The sequence below is a fragment of the Pezoporus occidentalis genome, unplaced genomic scaffold (assembly GCF_034315485.1).
Source record: "Pezoporus occidentalis ecotype Australia unplaced genomic scaffold, CSIRO_AGI_Poc_V1 ctg8, whole genome shotgun sequence".
Classification (NCBI taxonomy): domain Eukaryota; kingdom Metazoa; phylum Chordata; class Aves; order Psittaciformes; family Psittacidae; genus Pezoporus; species Pezoporus occidentalis.
Window position 1 is genome coordinate 9733756 of NW_026916158.1, and position 17014 is coordinate 9750769.

Below are 17014 nucleotides of genomic sequence, written 5' to 3' on the forward strand. Positions count from 1 at the left end.
CCAACACATTTACCACCACAAGAAAGAACTTCTGTTTCCAATTTTGTGTTGGTTTAAACTGAACTGTCCACAAGCAATGGATGCTTGTTTAGAGAGCCCTTTTTTGTAGCTGGAACCTATTATTAAACAGTAATTTTGTTGTCTTTACAAGACATTGAAAGGTGGAAGTTAGAAATATCTTATAAATATTCCATATATGGCCTGGTTTTTTATGGTCATATCCTCTTCCTCTGCTCAGAATTTTTTTCCAGGATCACTCAAGGATGTAACTGCAGATGCGCAGCAGCTCTCCCCAACCGTGCCTCTAGCAGTCTCAGATTTGCCACCTATGTCCACATTGAGAATGAATCAAATTCTTTGAGAAAGAATTACACATATTCCTGAAAACTGATGTGTGCAGGTATGGGAAAGAAGATAGATCCTGAAAGTTCCTGATGGCAGATGAGCCTATTGTATGAGAATGTATGTTGTATAATTGCTTATGTTTCTAGAAAACTGGTGGGTTTAGTAGTAATCTGTTTTATTTTCTTGTGCTTGTTTTGCATTGTGACATGGCCACATTCCACAGGGAGCACAATAGCTGGATGGGGATGGCAGAGATTGCAGATAATATGCTTACAAATCATTAGCAGGACAATGCAGTAGAGTGCTTTGAAGTTTCCCGCAAAGAATTCAACATCCCTGAGTTAACCAAGGTAGTAAATATGCACAGAGCAGGGCAAGGGCTGGGGTCTGAGCCTGGAGGAGGGGTACAGCAGCAGGAGATAGAAGCTGGCAGGCAGGAAAGTTTTGGTAAGAAGGAAACCAGATATGAGGGCACTGTTTGTAAAACCTCCCTTTTCAAGCACTGCTTCCTGCCTGCAGATGAGGCACCCTATTGTTTTGAAAGAACTCAGTCAAGTCCCAGTATTCACAGGGCCACAGCTCCTTATGTGGATTTTTATGCTTCATCTGGTTAAGCACACAGAGGAATCCCCTTCTCTCCTCCAAGCAAGTGCGTACTTTCCTGCTTCCATTGTGTGCTGTGTAGGAGCAGGCCCCCCTTTCAACAGGACCAATGTAGATGTGAGCCGAGATTCAGGTCCCATTGTAGATTAGCAGTGCTCCATCTCTGCCAAACATGCCTCTGATGCCAGCCTGATTCCCATCATCACAAACAGCATTGCAGACAGAACAAGAGCAACACTGGTGTTGCAGGAATCAGGTCAATTCTGTTTCCTTTGAGAATTATAACCCTGAATCTGCCAGATGGTAAAAGAGCTGCGAGGATTTGGTGCAACCATCCAACAAGTCGGTTTGTATTCTAAGTTTTTTTGTGTCAAAAGTGAATGAGTTTTGTTCAACACTGAATCCTTATGAAGGTTAGAGGCACTGAATTCACAGAAGCATCATTGCCTTACTCAGAAAGTAAGCTGTTGCACATCAGAGAAGTTTTAACAACCTCTTTCCTTCTTTTGAATGTCTCTGTTTCAAAGAGAGGTACTATCTCCAGCCAGCTGACTGCCAGAAGCTCTGGATGATGACTCCTAAAATGTGATGCAGGACATCTCCAGGTTTTTATAAATGGTCCTAAGGCAAGATTTGTAGGAAAAAGCAGTAACTTCTGCTTCATTTGCACTTTGTAAACCAGAACAAGGGTCTGAAGGGTAAATTGCATTCCTCATTCTTTATCCTGGTTTTCAGTCTGTCTGACTCAGGCTGTGTCTGATCCTTGCAGCCACCTAACGGTTTTAAATCTGGAGACTTGTTCGTGAGCAAAGCACTTTAATGATGCTGTACCATGAGGGCATGACTTGCAAGCATGCAACAGGTGGGAGCTGTGTCTTCAGTCTGACATTTAAGCTGCTGGTGCTTGCCTGCATCCCTCTAGAAAGAAGTTTGTGAGTTATTGGTTCTGTTCATTCCCCTCCTTAGAACCAGTCCAGATGTAACATGTCTTGTGGGGTGAGCCTCCAGAATCCAGCAGATCTTGTCACTGCTCATGATGGAGTACATGGAAAGAAAAAAAACGAAACCCCTCTGACCTTATGATTTCATGGCTAGATCTGGCTGAAGTCTGAATGACTGCATCTTCCCTGCAGCAATAGGCTGCCAGGTCCCCAAAGGTCTGAAGAGAAAGCATCTGATCTTCCCTTCCTTTGCTTTTGAGTTTTTCTGAGCTCTGAAGTTATTGCAGTTTTTAGGGCTGGAAACAGTACTTCTGTTTTCTTTAGCAAGTATACATTTATTAATCGATGCTTGATTATTTACCTCTTTCTATGTTATGTGCAGTAAACTGCATCAGACTGATGGAGTTGTGTGGTCTGGGGAGAGACCTGCCAGCCCAGAGCTCCTGAAAGCTGCACTGGGCTCTTTGTTGGCATTTTTCTCTAACTTTAGCCAAATTATTCAGCTTTTCTACCACAGTGTGTCCCTGTCTTCAAGGGAACCATCAGGTGAAAGAAATCTCAGCTCCCAACTACCCCACGGGCGGATTATGAAGAATTCATGCCTGAAGAGCACTTTGTGAGAATTGACTTTTAAGGCTGAATTATTGATGCCTTGACAAACCTCTGCTTTATTGCACAGGGAAGGGATGTTAGGAGAAACAGATTACTTAAAAAAGCCTACTAATCAGATAATCCTGGCACATGCTGCTGCTCAGACTTAAAATCTCCATGCCTGCGTAGATACAGAGGTATATGAATGAATGCACTACTGTCTAAATATACAAACATTTGAATTGCTGCACACGGTCTGTGTAATTCCTACCAGCATACAGTCATATAGTTTGGTGCACTTGGCAAAATTTTGTTTGTTGTGGTTTAAATACTCTGGATGACATTCAGCCTCAGAGTACTACTGTAGTTGAACCAGTTATCTGTTTTGCCTATAAGACACCTGATGTTAAAGTTTCTTATCCTAAGAACATATTTTTCAAGCAAATGCTGTTCACTCTTTGGTAAACATGTAGCTCTCCAAAATCCTCATCAGGTTATTTTGCTGTTTCTGACAGCCTGGCTTGATGTATGTTTGTCGTGGTTTTACATAGTGTTATTTACATTGACCTGTAGACTTTGCAGGTCTTTCAAAATCTGTTGTATTCTCCTTTTTTTTTTTTTTTCCTCAGATTCATGCAGGTAGAAGGCATAATGTCCAACCTGGCTTCCAAAGTTTCTCACCTGATTTGTGCTCTTTGGTGGAGTCTCAGCAGTTACAGCAGAGTGCAAAAGTCTTGTAAAGGTAAGAGAAAGTGAGCAGGGTGTAAATGTTGAGTGATTGAGGACAAGATACATACTTCTCAATAGAAATGTCAGGTCTGGGAAGCATCAGTTCAAGTAAATATAAAGGCCTTAGGCTGTTTTCAGCTTAAGACACTATTAATTAACCTAACAGTATTAATGCTGCCAAATCTGTATAGTTGCCGAGGGATCTGTGCTTTATCCTGACAGAGGCAGCATCGGCACAAAGGTCAGCTGGTGGTCAGCATCACGCTTCACTTGTGCATCAGTACAGAGCTTAATGCTTCAGAGACTGAACTTCTGTGCCCTAAGGAGCATTCTTATGGTATGTATTGCTTATTTGTGAAATCCAGGTTTTGAATATATATTCTATATTTTGAATATATAATTCAAATATATATTCCATATTTCAAATATATTTCTGAGTAATTTCTTCCTAGTTGTGGTATTTTAACGTTCCTGCTACTCAGTTCAGAGCTGAGTGCATTGAGTAGAGGGAACACAGCTTGATGCTTGGGCTGTGCCGTTGGCAGCTGAAATAATCTAGTCATGACTTGCAAGCTAAGTGTTACGAAATCGCCGATACTGGATAAACATGAAACATCTGGTTTCATCCCTTATAACACCACTGTTTTGACTGTAGAGAAGTGCTCACGGTAATGCCAACCTGAACTGAAGTTTGTAAAGTAAATGTAAAAGCATGTAAAGATGCTTTACACTGCACTTGAGACATCAGCAGGCAAATGCACTAAGACCCAGCTGCATAAGCGATCCCCGCAGAGATTGCAGAACTAATGCAAGGACACAGTTTGTGCTGGGAGAATTACCCAGCTAATGGAATTATCATTGAGCCAGGGAGAAATATTATACCCTTCAGGAGCTGGTCTTCAGTAATACCAGAAGGAATCTATTGGAACAAGCCCTGCAATGTTAGGGTGTAACGTTACATTAAAGCAAAGTCAAATTAATGCCTTGTTGGTGCTGAAAAGGGACTGTCAAACAGATGCCTGATCCCACTGTTTCCCTTGAACTAGGACTCACCTGTCCTTGTCCTGGGCCAGGCCACGGAGCAAAAACAACTCTGCATACACAAAGAATAATTTTCTTTTGGCAGCTTGCTCCCTGACTGGAGTTTCCACAAATGTTTTGTTTTTACAGCTGATGATTTTGGGGTTTTGAAATATGTGTGAGTGTCTTTGGACCACGCATTGGACGTGGTCCTGCCCTCATTCCAGTTCGTAGGAAAAGCCATGTGAACTGCAGCAGGAACAGCCTTGCTTTATGGCTTACAGCCTGGAAATACTGTACTCAATGCAGTGTAGCTTTCCAAATCTAGATGTGATCAACAGGATCACTTTAGTGTTGTTTTTTTTTTAGGTTAGGTGGCCAGATAATCTGTGGAGAAGCCAAATACAGACATCTTTCTTTATGGTTAGTAAAAATGCCTAAAAAAACCTGGTGAAGATCTGCCAAATTTTTGGAACTCAGAATGTAACGTACATGCAGTAGGGTTGACTGTGCTGGGATAAAGGGGTGAAACTCTCACAAAGTTAATAGAAATATTTCAAATAACACTAGCAGGGAATTTGCCCAGCTGTGTTTCAGCTGCTGCCATGCAAAGCTCCAGAGAATCAAGCTTTCTCAAAGAGAAATTGTGTAAGCTCTGCAGTGTTGATAAGTAGGAATACCTATTTATTCTGTCTTCAAACAAAAGGTGCATAGGACTCAAACAATGAATTACTATGCTTAATGGAAGTTAGCAGTTCTGAACTTACTCTGGCTGAACTTGTACATCAAACAGGAGAAAACTCACCTTGTCTTGAAACTCAAGGAAAAGTACTTATCATTTTGCTTATTTCACCTTGCAACTCTGATGGACTTAAAACTAAAGCTCTGGTAATGTATTTCTGTATTTGTCTAAGCCCATAAAGATAATCTTAGCCCTAGAGGGCTTAGAGTCAAAATCATTACCTTGCAGCTCCTTGTGTACATACGAACTGCTGTGTAGTGCCAACTGAAATAGTGTGATAGTTCACCTCTGCATGTACTCACAGGGCTGATGTCTTATAAAACAAAACAGCTGGGCATGGATAATAAAATCCGTTGCTTCTGTTGGGTTTGTAGGAAGATCTTTCTGTTTCAAAAGCCTTCTAGTAATTGCACCCGTAATTGCAAAATAATCTTTTAGTAATGCATCTTCAGGCAAATGCAGGGAATGAAGAAGTACACCAGCAAGATGGCTCTATCTGATCCTATTCCTCCCTGATCTGTCTGCTTACAAGCTTTCTCTTCTGTGTGAAATGTTAATGTGGAAGGGAGGATACTGTAGCTCCAGTCCCTCCTGACATTTTCAATGCATTTCCCAGGTCTGTTTTTCCGTCCTTCAGTGTAAAATTAATTTTGGCATAATCTTGTGTGAATTAAACTGCAACACAATGATCTCTTTGCTCGACTCATATTTGCTGTCTGCTTGATTTATGTTGAAAAGGAGCACTTGGGCATGCCAATTATCCTGTCTTTTTATTTGCCTTGTGCATTGAGCCTTTGGCTACTAGAATTAAACTGAAAAATGCAATTAAAAGCATTAGATGTAGCAAACATACAAAAAAATATCATTATATGCTTGACAATGTTCTCCTTCATATTGTTAATCCCTGCAGATCTACCTGTGTTATTAGGTTTCATATATGGATTTTATTTTTCTCTAAAGACTACGTTAACTGGAATAAGCAAGTTGCATGCCTGATCACATAAGAAGAGGAAAGGAAGATGTCACCATACTGGAAAACCTCACCTGACTTTTCTTGATGAGTATGGTCTGAACTTGAATTAAGAAAACATTTTGTAGCTTGAATAACAGTTGCAGATACCTAGACAATGTTATTAGATAATGTTTTAGACAGACAAGTTTGGCTTGGTGCACTACGGAAATTATTGCGTATAAACAAAATTGTCTCCAACTGTGATGAGATGTACAGAGAGGAAGTTCAGGTGATGCTGATCTGGGCAGATCCTTCCTACCTACAAACCTCAACAGGGACTACAGGCTTGTGAGCCATGTCAGTGGTATCCTCTGAGGAGCATGCTTAGGCAAGGGAAGTGCACATGTCCCTCACTCTTCATTCTCAGATTAAAATAAATGGTCAAATAAAAGCAAAATTCTCACTGGGAATGTAGTTTTGGTAAATTGGAAAGCCAGGAAATGCATTGCTGTTGGACACAGCACTTGGATTCCTGTGGTTATTTCCCTGTAAAAATATAACACCCCCCCCCCAAACCCAAATCCTAAACAAACATGAAAAAGCCTAAAATGATATTAACCATGCAAACTCAGATTACTTGCCTTACCAGTGAGCCTGAGAATGCATAATGCTAGTGCCTCTAAAACCACAGCATTTTAGGGCCTTTTTATGGTGAGAATATACATGCTTAGAGTTGTATTAATTGCTTGCAAAAAAATAATTGAAAAATACATCTCAACCTCTAATAGAAACAGACCATTGAAAGAGAGACTTGCTGCCTCTTTATTGCAAAGACCTCACAGAAACCCCTGTTGCACTCAGTTTAAACCTCTCCACCTGTGGCTGCCAAGAAAGCTTCGCACAGAAAGCCAATGTCTAAAGCACAAAGAGGTACAGGCAGAAGAAATAAAAAGGTAAGAATGAAAGGTAAATCCAGAGGTCAGGCTCTGTGGTGGTATATCTGCCTCTGCAGTTAGGTGATGAAAGACACATACGCTGGCACCTCTGCAGAATTAAAACAGATCAGGCTGGAAAAAAGGTGACTTTTTAATTAGCCGGGGCCTGCATTTCCAGCCCTTCATGCTGTGCTGCGTGGGAAACCTGTTAAATACCTGACACAATAAATCCCAGTAGTGATAAAAAACTGAAATTACAGGCAAAAAAAGGATGGCAGCGTCAGGACTGGCAGTATCTCTGTGGGTTGTTTGATTGCAACATTTTACCCCTTCTTGTTAGTCCTGATAAGGGTTGTAAAAGAATGTATAAAACTAGGCAACTTTGCCCAGCTGGACTCATTTTACTTAACAGTTATTGCTCAAGATAAATCAGAGAGAAAACATAAATACACTCAGGGAAACCAAAACTTCAGATACATAGGATAGTTCAAAGCACGTAAAAGTACTCTTTTCCATAATTGTAAGGGATTTGTAAAAACAAATCTGGATATATCTAGCAAGGTTTTGCTGAAGAGCAAACCTATCCTGATTTGCACTAGTTCCTAATGTTTCCCAAGATGTTTTCTTTATGGCTTTGTGAAAGTGATGCTGACCTCTCGTTTATGGTGACTCCAGGGCTGCACGGCAGCTCAGGCTGAGTCGGAAAACAGGCAGGGCATTTCACCCAACCTTCGTCCTTAGTAGTTATGAGCAGCAGGCTCATTTAATATTTGTAGCACTCTTTACTGGCTTGTTTTCAAACATTTCAGGGAACAGAAAGCCATCTGAGTGGAGGGGCGGAGCATGTAAAGGATGGCAGTCCCACATTCTTCTTTCCTTGGCTGATTAATTTATTGAACTAGCAGAAAGCACCAAGTCTGACAGTTTTGACCTTACCTACCTTTGTTGCAGTTTGCCTGCTCAAAAGAGTATAGTAATACCCCATTTATGCCCTGTTTGTTTGTTCCAGTTACTGCTGTCCTTGCACTCAGAGGCTCCTTCATCAATGCATTAGATGAAGCAACTATAAATACATGGGCAAAAGTTTTATAATCTGCGTTAGTTTTATCCCTGTTCAAACCTCATTGTGACAAAGCTCAAGAGACGCTGGGTGCTCATACACCTTTATGGCTGAGGCTGCAGCAACCCACTACTGCGGTCTCAGGGTTCCCTCTCCATCAGACATGGGCCCAGAGCTCCTTAGGACAGCATCAGTTTCTCTGTTGGCTGCAGCAGACTGTAGTTAAGGTCCTAAAATGACAGTATTTGAGTCATCTAATTTCTTCTTTATTAAATAGCTAAGTCACTTCAGCTACTATGAGAAGCATAGTATTTTCAGAGGACACTCCATGCTCCCAAGCCTGCAGCAACTTGAGTGTTGTATTAGAGACTGTAGTGATAGGACAAGGGGTAACCCTAATGATTCTATGATTCTATGATTCTATGAACACTGTCAAGGAAGAAAATAGCAAACCTGCTTCAGTACTGCAAGTGCCAGCTCATGATGATGTGTTTACATACTAAACCCCTTACCTGAACAAACACTGTAGACACTCTGGTGAATGGTTGGGTTGTGATTGCACAGGCATGCCATAGAAATCACACAGTTCAAGTGAAATGAATGTGCTTGAGCGCCAGGCTGGTCATGAATCCCAGCTTTTGGCAGCTGTTTTGATTAAATTCACAATCTCTTCCTGCAAGTCTAAATAAGTAAACGCCCTCATTGTTTTGCCTCACCATTTATAAAGAGCTGGCAGGCACCCAGGTGCTGCTCAGGAGAATGGAGGACTCACACAAGAAATGGAATTCCCCACAGCTCTGCCTGGGAGTCAACAGCCACCCCTGCTCCTGAAGCAGGGGTCTGTCCATGGGAGGGCTCCTGCTGCCATGACTAGCAGGGCATGAATGGCTACCCCAGCTGATCTCTAACCCTTGCTGATGTTGTTGCTTTTTAAACACTCCTCTCCTCCCCCGTCAAATGCCCCCTTTATCACTCAGACAAGATCCACTGGCTCCTGAGACTTTACTTAGGGAAAGGATGAGGCATTAACAGGAAAAGCACCTTTTGCTCTAACTTGTTTTTCTTCTGGAAAATGAGTGATTGCAAAATTTCATTATGGATCTTGGCACATACTAGCTTTTAATGACTGCTCTGCCCTCATTGATTTGAAAGTTGAAAGATCATTTTGTTTTGCTCACAACTCCAGCTCTGGAAACTGAAATAGAGTCAAGCTGAGTTGCCATCCGCCTGCAAGTAAAGTTTGGTGACCCCTGTCACCAAAGAGGTGCTGATTTAACCTTGCTACCCTTAACAGACTGCAGGTTAGTAAAACAAGTCTGTTGAGGAAGTTTTATAAGGAAGAGCACCCAGCTGTGTCAGCTCTGCTGGGTTAATATGCAAACAGTAAACCAGTTTTCACAGCTCAGAAGATACTGTTCCAGGCAGGCACAGGAGAGGTGCCACGGTAAGAACAAACTCTAGTCAGGATAAAGTTGCATTTCAAAGTGACACTGAAAATTAGGTGAAAATTGGGATTTACATTTTGAAGTAAAGGCCCAAAGAGATGGGATGGGTGGCTGGTGGAAGTAAGCATATGCCTCTGCCTCAAGGTGACAGGTTAGCAGATGTTTTTATATCTTGCTTAAAATTAGTCACTCCGTTGGAAATTCAGGTGAGAAGATCACCAGCCCAAGAAATCAAGATGCTGCTGCTCATTAAAATAGAAGGCCTGAGCCCAACTTTATGCCAATAGCATCATTTTAGTCTGATTCAGAGGACCATTTTAAACTCTGAGTCAGTCTATAATTCTCAATGAAGTGGTTCTAGGTTTCTACTATGCAACATATATATACATATATATGTGTGTATGTATAAGGACAGACAAATGTGATTTATAATAAGTAGCTCCTTAGAGTGTGCTTAAATATATACATTGGCTCAGGCTAAAAGCTTTTGTTTCACCAGCTTCTCCGTATCATTCCTGGTGGGACATGCAATTTCATAGGCCATTTTCACATTTATAGCCTTGTGTTTGATTTTCATAATTCTCTTGTGGAGTTGGACAACACCCAATGAAGTCTATATCTGTGTCCAAAGACAGTCCTTGTATACAAGATGCCCTGTCTGTATGCCATTATGACATTAAATGCAAACCCATGATGTGATTTCTGATTAGCCACATAAATTTGAGTGGATTATACAAGACCTGAACTAAGCAGCTGGCTCTTTATGCTCAAAACCAGGTTTAAAGTCAGTTTAAGTCTGGAACCTGTGCCTCCGATTCATTGCAGTGACTGTAAAATAACAAATAGCATCTTGGCTATCCACACAGACAATCAAAAGCCGGGTTTGAAATGTAATGGTATCACAGTATCACAGTATGCTAGAGACTGGAAGGGACCTCGAAAGATCATCTAGTCCAATCCCCCTGCCGGAGCAGGAACACCTAGATAAGGTTACACAGGAATGTGTCCAGGCGGGTTTTGAATGTCTCCAGGGAAGGAGACTCCACAACCTCCCTGGGGAGCCTGTTCCAGTGTTCCGTCACCCTCACTGAGAAGAAGTTTCTTCTCAAGTTTAAGTGGAACCTCTTGTGTTCCAGTTTGTACCCATTACCCCTTGTCCTATCATTGTTTGCCACTGAGTAGAGCCTGGCTCCATCCTCGTGACACTCCCCCTTTATATATTTATAGACACTTATAAGGTCACCCCTCAGCCTCCTCTTCTCCAAACTATAGAGACCCAGCTCCCTCAGTCTTTCCTCATAAGGGAGATGCTCCACTCCCTTACTCATCTTAGTTGCCCTGCGCTGGACTCTCTCCAGCAGCTCCCTGTCCTTCTTGAACTGAGGGGCCCAGAACTGGACACAATATTCCAGATGGGGTCTCACCAGGGCAGAGTAGAGGGGAAGGAGGACCTCTCTCGACCTACTAGCCACCCCCAAATGGTATGATATTTTGAAAATCTGGTAAGCTCTGTTCCACTTTTGCAGAGGAAATGGTGATGAAAAATAGGAATGCAAAAGGAAACACAAAAGTTTTTGGAGTCCCACTGCTCAGCACAGGCCATGACCCCTTGCACCCAGCCTCTCAGGCTACAGCGGGGAGGTGAGGCAGTTTTCAGACTCCTGCCTTTTCATGCTTTTCTGCAGGGGATTTTTGGGTGGACGAAAAAAACCCTCCTAAGTAGATACAGTCATGCTAAATGTATCCTGCTGCTTTGCTGAGCTGTTTCTACTTTGCAGGATTTCATAACCCACAGCACATTTGCACCAGGAATGAATGTGCTGGAGCAGCAAATGCAATGGCAGCTAACAGCGTGGAGTGTGTGCATCTGCCAGATGGTGAAAACATCAAAGGTTAATTCATCTGATCACTAAAATAATGCAAACATCAACTTCTGACTGTGGCAAGTAACACTGGCTCCCATGGACCGCAGAGCACTGTCAGGGCTGCTTTGCCAGCGGGGCTCTTTAAGAAAGGCCCTTTCCTCCTTGTAGCATCAGAAGCCTGTAAAAACTGCCTTTTACTTACAAATGAGTTGCTTTATGCACCATTAAAAGAGCAGAAATGCCATGGCACAAAGTAATAGACCCACTTCTCCAGGTATTACCCCTAGGGGTTAAAATGGAACCATTTCCAGGGGCACTCACAGCTCTCCATAGATTTTTGGAGATGCTGCTATGCCTCCATGCAATCCATCACTGATAAAGCCAGAGCTGTATGAAGGCAGTGGAGATGATAGTCCTGAAAATAAAACTGCCCATGACTACATAGCAATGCCCTCAGTGCAGCAAGGCAGACCTGCCCTTGGTGCACTTCCTCACCCTTTTAGATTTGCAAACTAGAAACATGCACAGACACTGTCAGCGAGACCTGAATAACCACACATGCCCCAACTGGTTTGCAAAATGTCAACTAATAGCAGGTAATACCGGAAAAAAGTCTTCATGGCATGCCAAGCACTGAAAATGATTCATGCTGAGGAAAGGTTATGAGGTTATCTGTGTATTTTGCAAGAAATCTTGGTAATTTCCAATTAGCATGAGTTTTACATATGTCTATCCATGAATTCACAAGTCAGGGGCTGGGTTGCCACATCTGTTTTGGTGCAGTTCCCACAATAATGCTTTCGGTTTTACAGTGTGTTTCTAGAAACATGCTCCCTCTGCTGTCTATAGTGTGAATTATCATAATTAAAAACCTCTCCAATTGTAATGAAATTACTAGGTTAACAGTAAAAATTCCCTTTCTTTATTCCTTTGCCCTACTCTGAATCCCACATCTTGATGGCACTGCGTGTACCACACCTGTCCTAATATTGGCAGTGTTTGTGGGAGAGGTAGTTTTCTGTAACCCCAATTATTCTTGTTTTAAATTTAAATTTTGAAATGTTGTTTTAAACCTCTTAATATTTATGTTCTCTAATGAACTCTGCCTCTCCTATATCCTTAGAATGTCTTATGATGGGAAGTGCTGTGGTTTTGTAGAGGTTGTGCCTCAGAAAAGAACAAGTGGTTGTGATAGAAATATTTAGTATTTTCTTGCTTATATAAAGTCACAAGGAGTTATTTACATTAGAGTTTCTGTAAAAAACAGTTTAAAAGGAGCTATTGCAGGGTTTCTTTTTTTTTTTTTTTGTTTTCTTTTGCCTGTCTTCCTCTTGAAGAGTTGATAAACACTTTAAAATGCTATAGAAAATCATTGTGAAAAATTATTAAATTTATATTAGGGGTAAAACTTAAGTCTTATATTAGTGATGTGCTACTAACAATTTAAACAACACTTATAGAAGAAATAAATGCCACTGGATTAGTGCCAGAAAAAAATGAAAGCATGAACATTTGTGCTTCCCATGGAGATGAACAAAATAAAACTGCTGCTTCGGTCGTGCAATTGAGGGTAGGAGGTGTGTAGTAGGCTGCTGCAGTGGGAACAGGGAAATACAGCTCCAGCACCATGGAGGCATTCAGTGCAATCAGAGATGTGCTTGGCACCAGGCTCGGTTTCTAAGCTTGGCTCTTCTGAGTTTTTTCATCAGCCAGCCCTATTTGCATAAATACTCAGCGGCACCATGTATCTGCAAAAGAAGTGTGTTGTATCTATAGTACATTAATGCTTGAATTGAGATGCCTCACATCTTCATCAAATGCCATTTGAAGATGCTGTTGACAATTTTGTGCCAGCCCCTTTGTCAGTCCTCGGGTGGCAGCTCAGTGCCGGTGGAAGGGCAGCACAGGCAGCAGTGGGTGCTCACTGTGCATCCTCTTGCAGCGCCACGTGGCATGGGATGAGATGTGCAGCTGTACCTGGCCATGGGAGGCACTGTCCTGGTCCTCCCAAGCCCTCCACAGGCACTTATTATTAAATCTAAGAAAGCATGACTGGAAAAATTGTTCTATGAGGCCCAGCCTGTTTTTAATGCATTTAATACAGGCAGAAGTATGACTCCTGCTGACAAAAATAGGCTTGTAAGTCCTTTGAAGATTTTTTTGCCTAGTACTTTTTCAGCAGGAGAAAAGCTTTGTATTCTGTGAAAGTCACTGGACCCTGCTGGACAAAATGGCAAAGCCTCACATTTAGGTATTTCAAAAGTTGTGCTGCTATGACCATTAACAAATGAGACAGAAAGGGAAGAAAGTGGGTAACAGTTCAGAAAGAATGTGAAAGGAGGGCACATAGGAATGAAAACGGAACTAGGACTTTCACTGGCTAAAACAGATTTCAAAAATGGACATGATTTATAAACATATAAAAATATTTTTATAGATCAGAATGGAGAACATGAGCTCCACTCTCCATCTTGAAAGAGAACAGCAGCACTAGTGCAGGTATTGTCCACTATTCAACACCAGCAGGTGTGGTCACCATTACATTTGGCAGAAATGAAGTAAGAGGAGGTCACCCTCACAGCCCACAGACACACAGGCAAGGTTTCCTGCCTTGAAAATAACCACCTTGACTTTGGTTCCAACATTTCTTCAGGAACTCTAAGGTCTCCTGTTTTGTTTCACTGACCTCTGCTAAGTGAAAACTCAAATTGGAAATGCTGCACATCAGAAAATAAAATCATTTTCTCATGGTCCTGTGGAAAAAAAAAAAAAAAATCACAGATATATTTCACTTTATTTATTTGTTCTTCATTTTGATAGCACATCTCAATCACACTTTCTAATTAGATCTTACAAGATCTTTCACCTGCACAGGGAAAAATAGCAAAAAAAATGGTCATGCATGAGATATGAATGCATTCACACCAAGTATGTTGTACTTTCAGGTTCTGAACATCATAAATAAGAGAACATTGAAATAGCTATTTTTTTTAACAACATCATTGTGGCAGATCATAGCAGCTTAAAAAGTTTAACGGAGGTTTATCTACTTCTAATATTTTTATTTGTAAAGGTTTTTAATAAAGTTTGGTATGAGATTAAAAAAAAATTGAGGAACAAACACTACAAAATAATATTGTAAAGAAAAAGCATTTCTTTTTCGTTTGTGGAGATTTAAACCCACAATAGCCTTTATGCTTTGGCTAGGGATGCAGTTTTAGAATTACTTAGATGAAGGTTAAGAAACTCAACTTATCTGTAACTTTTATGCATCATGAAACATCCTTAAACAGGTTTGGGCTTTAAGAAATGCTGGACACACATCCTTTAAGAGGTGTTAAACTAGGGAGACAAAACCTCTATTTATTCCTGAGACTATTGGCCAAAATACTGACCTGCTAATAGTTCCCAGATCTATCAAAGCAGGATACAAATGACTATAGGTTCTGTTATTTGAGTTTGGCTGTTTTTTTTTATTTAAAAGGTTACATTTGAATGCTTTGATGGCCATCAGAAACAAGGCAGTCTTGCAATGGGCAGATGAAGTCTAATTTTAGGAGGGGAAAACAAAGCTATCTACAAAAAGTAGCTAGTCATACTGATTTAATGAAGATAAGTAGACATACTTACTGAGTATCTTCTTTTAGAAGGCTGACTTCTTACTATGCACAGGTGAAATATTGTTACAAGTACTTGGTCTGATCCTACAATGTGCAAAGTGCCCTAAACTCCTTTGTGAAATAACCAAGGAATGAAGGTTCTAGGTGCAGGCGAGGAAGCACTTCAGGAGACAGGACTAAACACATGAACAAACTGAGCTGTTGGAACATGCATTACTCCTAATCTCTTGCTATCAGGCATCAGCTCTCTGTAAGTATGCCTGCTGGCCACAGCTGAGTTCTTGTCTGAGTTACTGCTCAGTTTCTAGGAGCTTGCAGCAGCTAAGCTGGAAACAACTGAACTTTCAACTTCGGGCACCAAGACTTGGTGAGAAGGAGAACAAAGCAAAGTAGGAGGAAAGCTGCATTTGGACTACCTTCAAGGTTTACACTGAATTTTAATCAAGTGTCTTGTGCAGTTATGTACTAAAAGGTCTTTTTAGAGCTGAAACTCAGACCTTTCTTTATATGTTATAGGATTCATCACATATCTTTGCAGCTATCACATATTTAAACCATATAACTAAATAAAAGTAGTCAAGATAAAAGTAGTCAAGATATTCTGATGGAACTAGTTAATACTGTGACAGTGCATCCAAGTTGTCCTGAGATCCTGGATGTCATGTCAAGCTGGTGATGATTTAGTAAACATTCAGTCCAGTTATATACTTACTACCATTTCTTGTGCCAAGACTTTAATGTGCTTCAGTGCATGAAGGAACTTTACAACCAACTCTATGAATATATATATTCCAGCTTTCCATTTCATTGCAGTTAAAAAAAAATAAGCCAGCAGCAATTATATTATAGCTTCATAGCAGATATTTATAACTTAGCTATAAACAAATACTGATCTAAAGCTTTGCAGAAAGCTGTCAGGCAAACTTAATTATTATAGAGTTTATAAGCAGATGAGCCACTTTCTTTTCCAGTACTACATTTACTACTATCTTTTAATGACAGCAGGTAGATATAAATTACATCTTTTCTGGGTTTACTCTTTAAGTGGGAAAGCAAGGAAGAAGCCACAACAAAGTGTAACTATTGAAATCATGGTTTAAAGGCAAGTAAAGGGAGCTGTCTCCATACAGGAGAAAATGACAGATCAGTAATTTGTCTTTTGAATGGACTTAACTTTGTTTGCTGTCTGGTTTAAGTGTAAATTAAATCTACTGAAATTGCATTTACGAGGAAAGGAGGAAAAAAGGGTTTAAATCCAGACAAAAAGTTTGAATTCTTCTGCAGTATTAATTGGATATCTTGACCAAAATTTATTCTGATTCAGACTGCCACTTGGCTGCTCTAATTGCACTAAGTCTTTGTAATGAGTTATGTGGAAGAAGAATCTGGGCCACTGTTGAAAAGAGCTTTGCCTTGACATCTCCCTGTAGACCTATGCTCAGAAATAAGTTTCAGCCTGCATGACTGAGTGTACATTGAGGCCTTGTCTCATTTTTCTTAATACATACAGCCACATTAACAACCCAATATTTCTAGGAAGCAACGATTCAGCAAAGTCATTCTCTCATATAATTTAAACACCAGTGAAAGTGGACTGTTCTGTGTATACTTTAAATGACAGAAGGCAGTTTGATCTACCAGTACCCTGGGTTTGTTTGTTTGTTTGTTTAATGAACTTTCCAGAATCCTGCCATAAGAAACACTCTAATGAAATTGCTTTTGTCATGATCTGCCAACAGGCAAAAAACCTCAGCTTATGGTACTTTGATAGGAGCCAGGACAGAGATGGTTTAACTCAGGCCTTGCAGCACCACCTGTCTTGGGGTAGGCTGCTCTGACAGCTATCAGAGAAAGATGGAAAGTCAAAAGCTACAGGAGCAGTTCAGTGCCTGTCAGTCACCATCACATCCATGTGCTTCACCAACGCCTGTGAATTCAGCTTCACAGCTCCTTTGTGCGGTATGAAAATACTACTCCTCCTCTTGCAGAAGAACAAAGCGGGGCATAAGGAGATTAAATTGTTCTCCTGGGGTCCCACAGGAAGTCTGTAGTAAAGCTGAGGATGAATTTAATCTGTTAGTTTAGTCATGGGGCAGCTATTCTCTCCTCTTTACCTAGAAACACTGGGCTTTTGACACAACCCAAGGATGCAGCAAGCATCCTTGA

General features: G+C 40.9%; 1 long non-coding RNA gene across 1 annotated transcript; it reads left to right on the forward strand.

Moving 5' to 3' along the window:
* Positions 1 to 101: 101 nt before the first annotated feature.
* Positions 102 to 13799, forward strand: LOC134155724 (uncharacterized). Its single transcript, XR_009961699.1, has 7 exons — positions 102 to 400; positions 569 to 695; positions 3110 to 3222; positions 3432 to 3546; positions 5882 to 6037; positions 11173 to 11255; positions 13666 to 13799. It is a non-coding gene; the product is annotated as an uncharacterized LOC134155724 (long non-coding RNA).
* The last annotated feature ends 3215 nt before the right edge of the window (positions 13800 to 17014 follow it).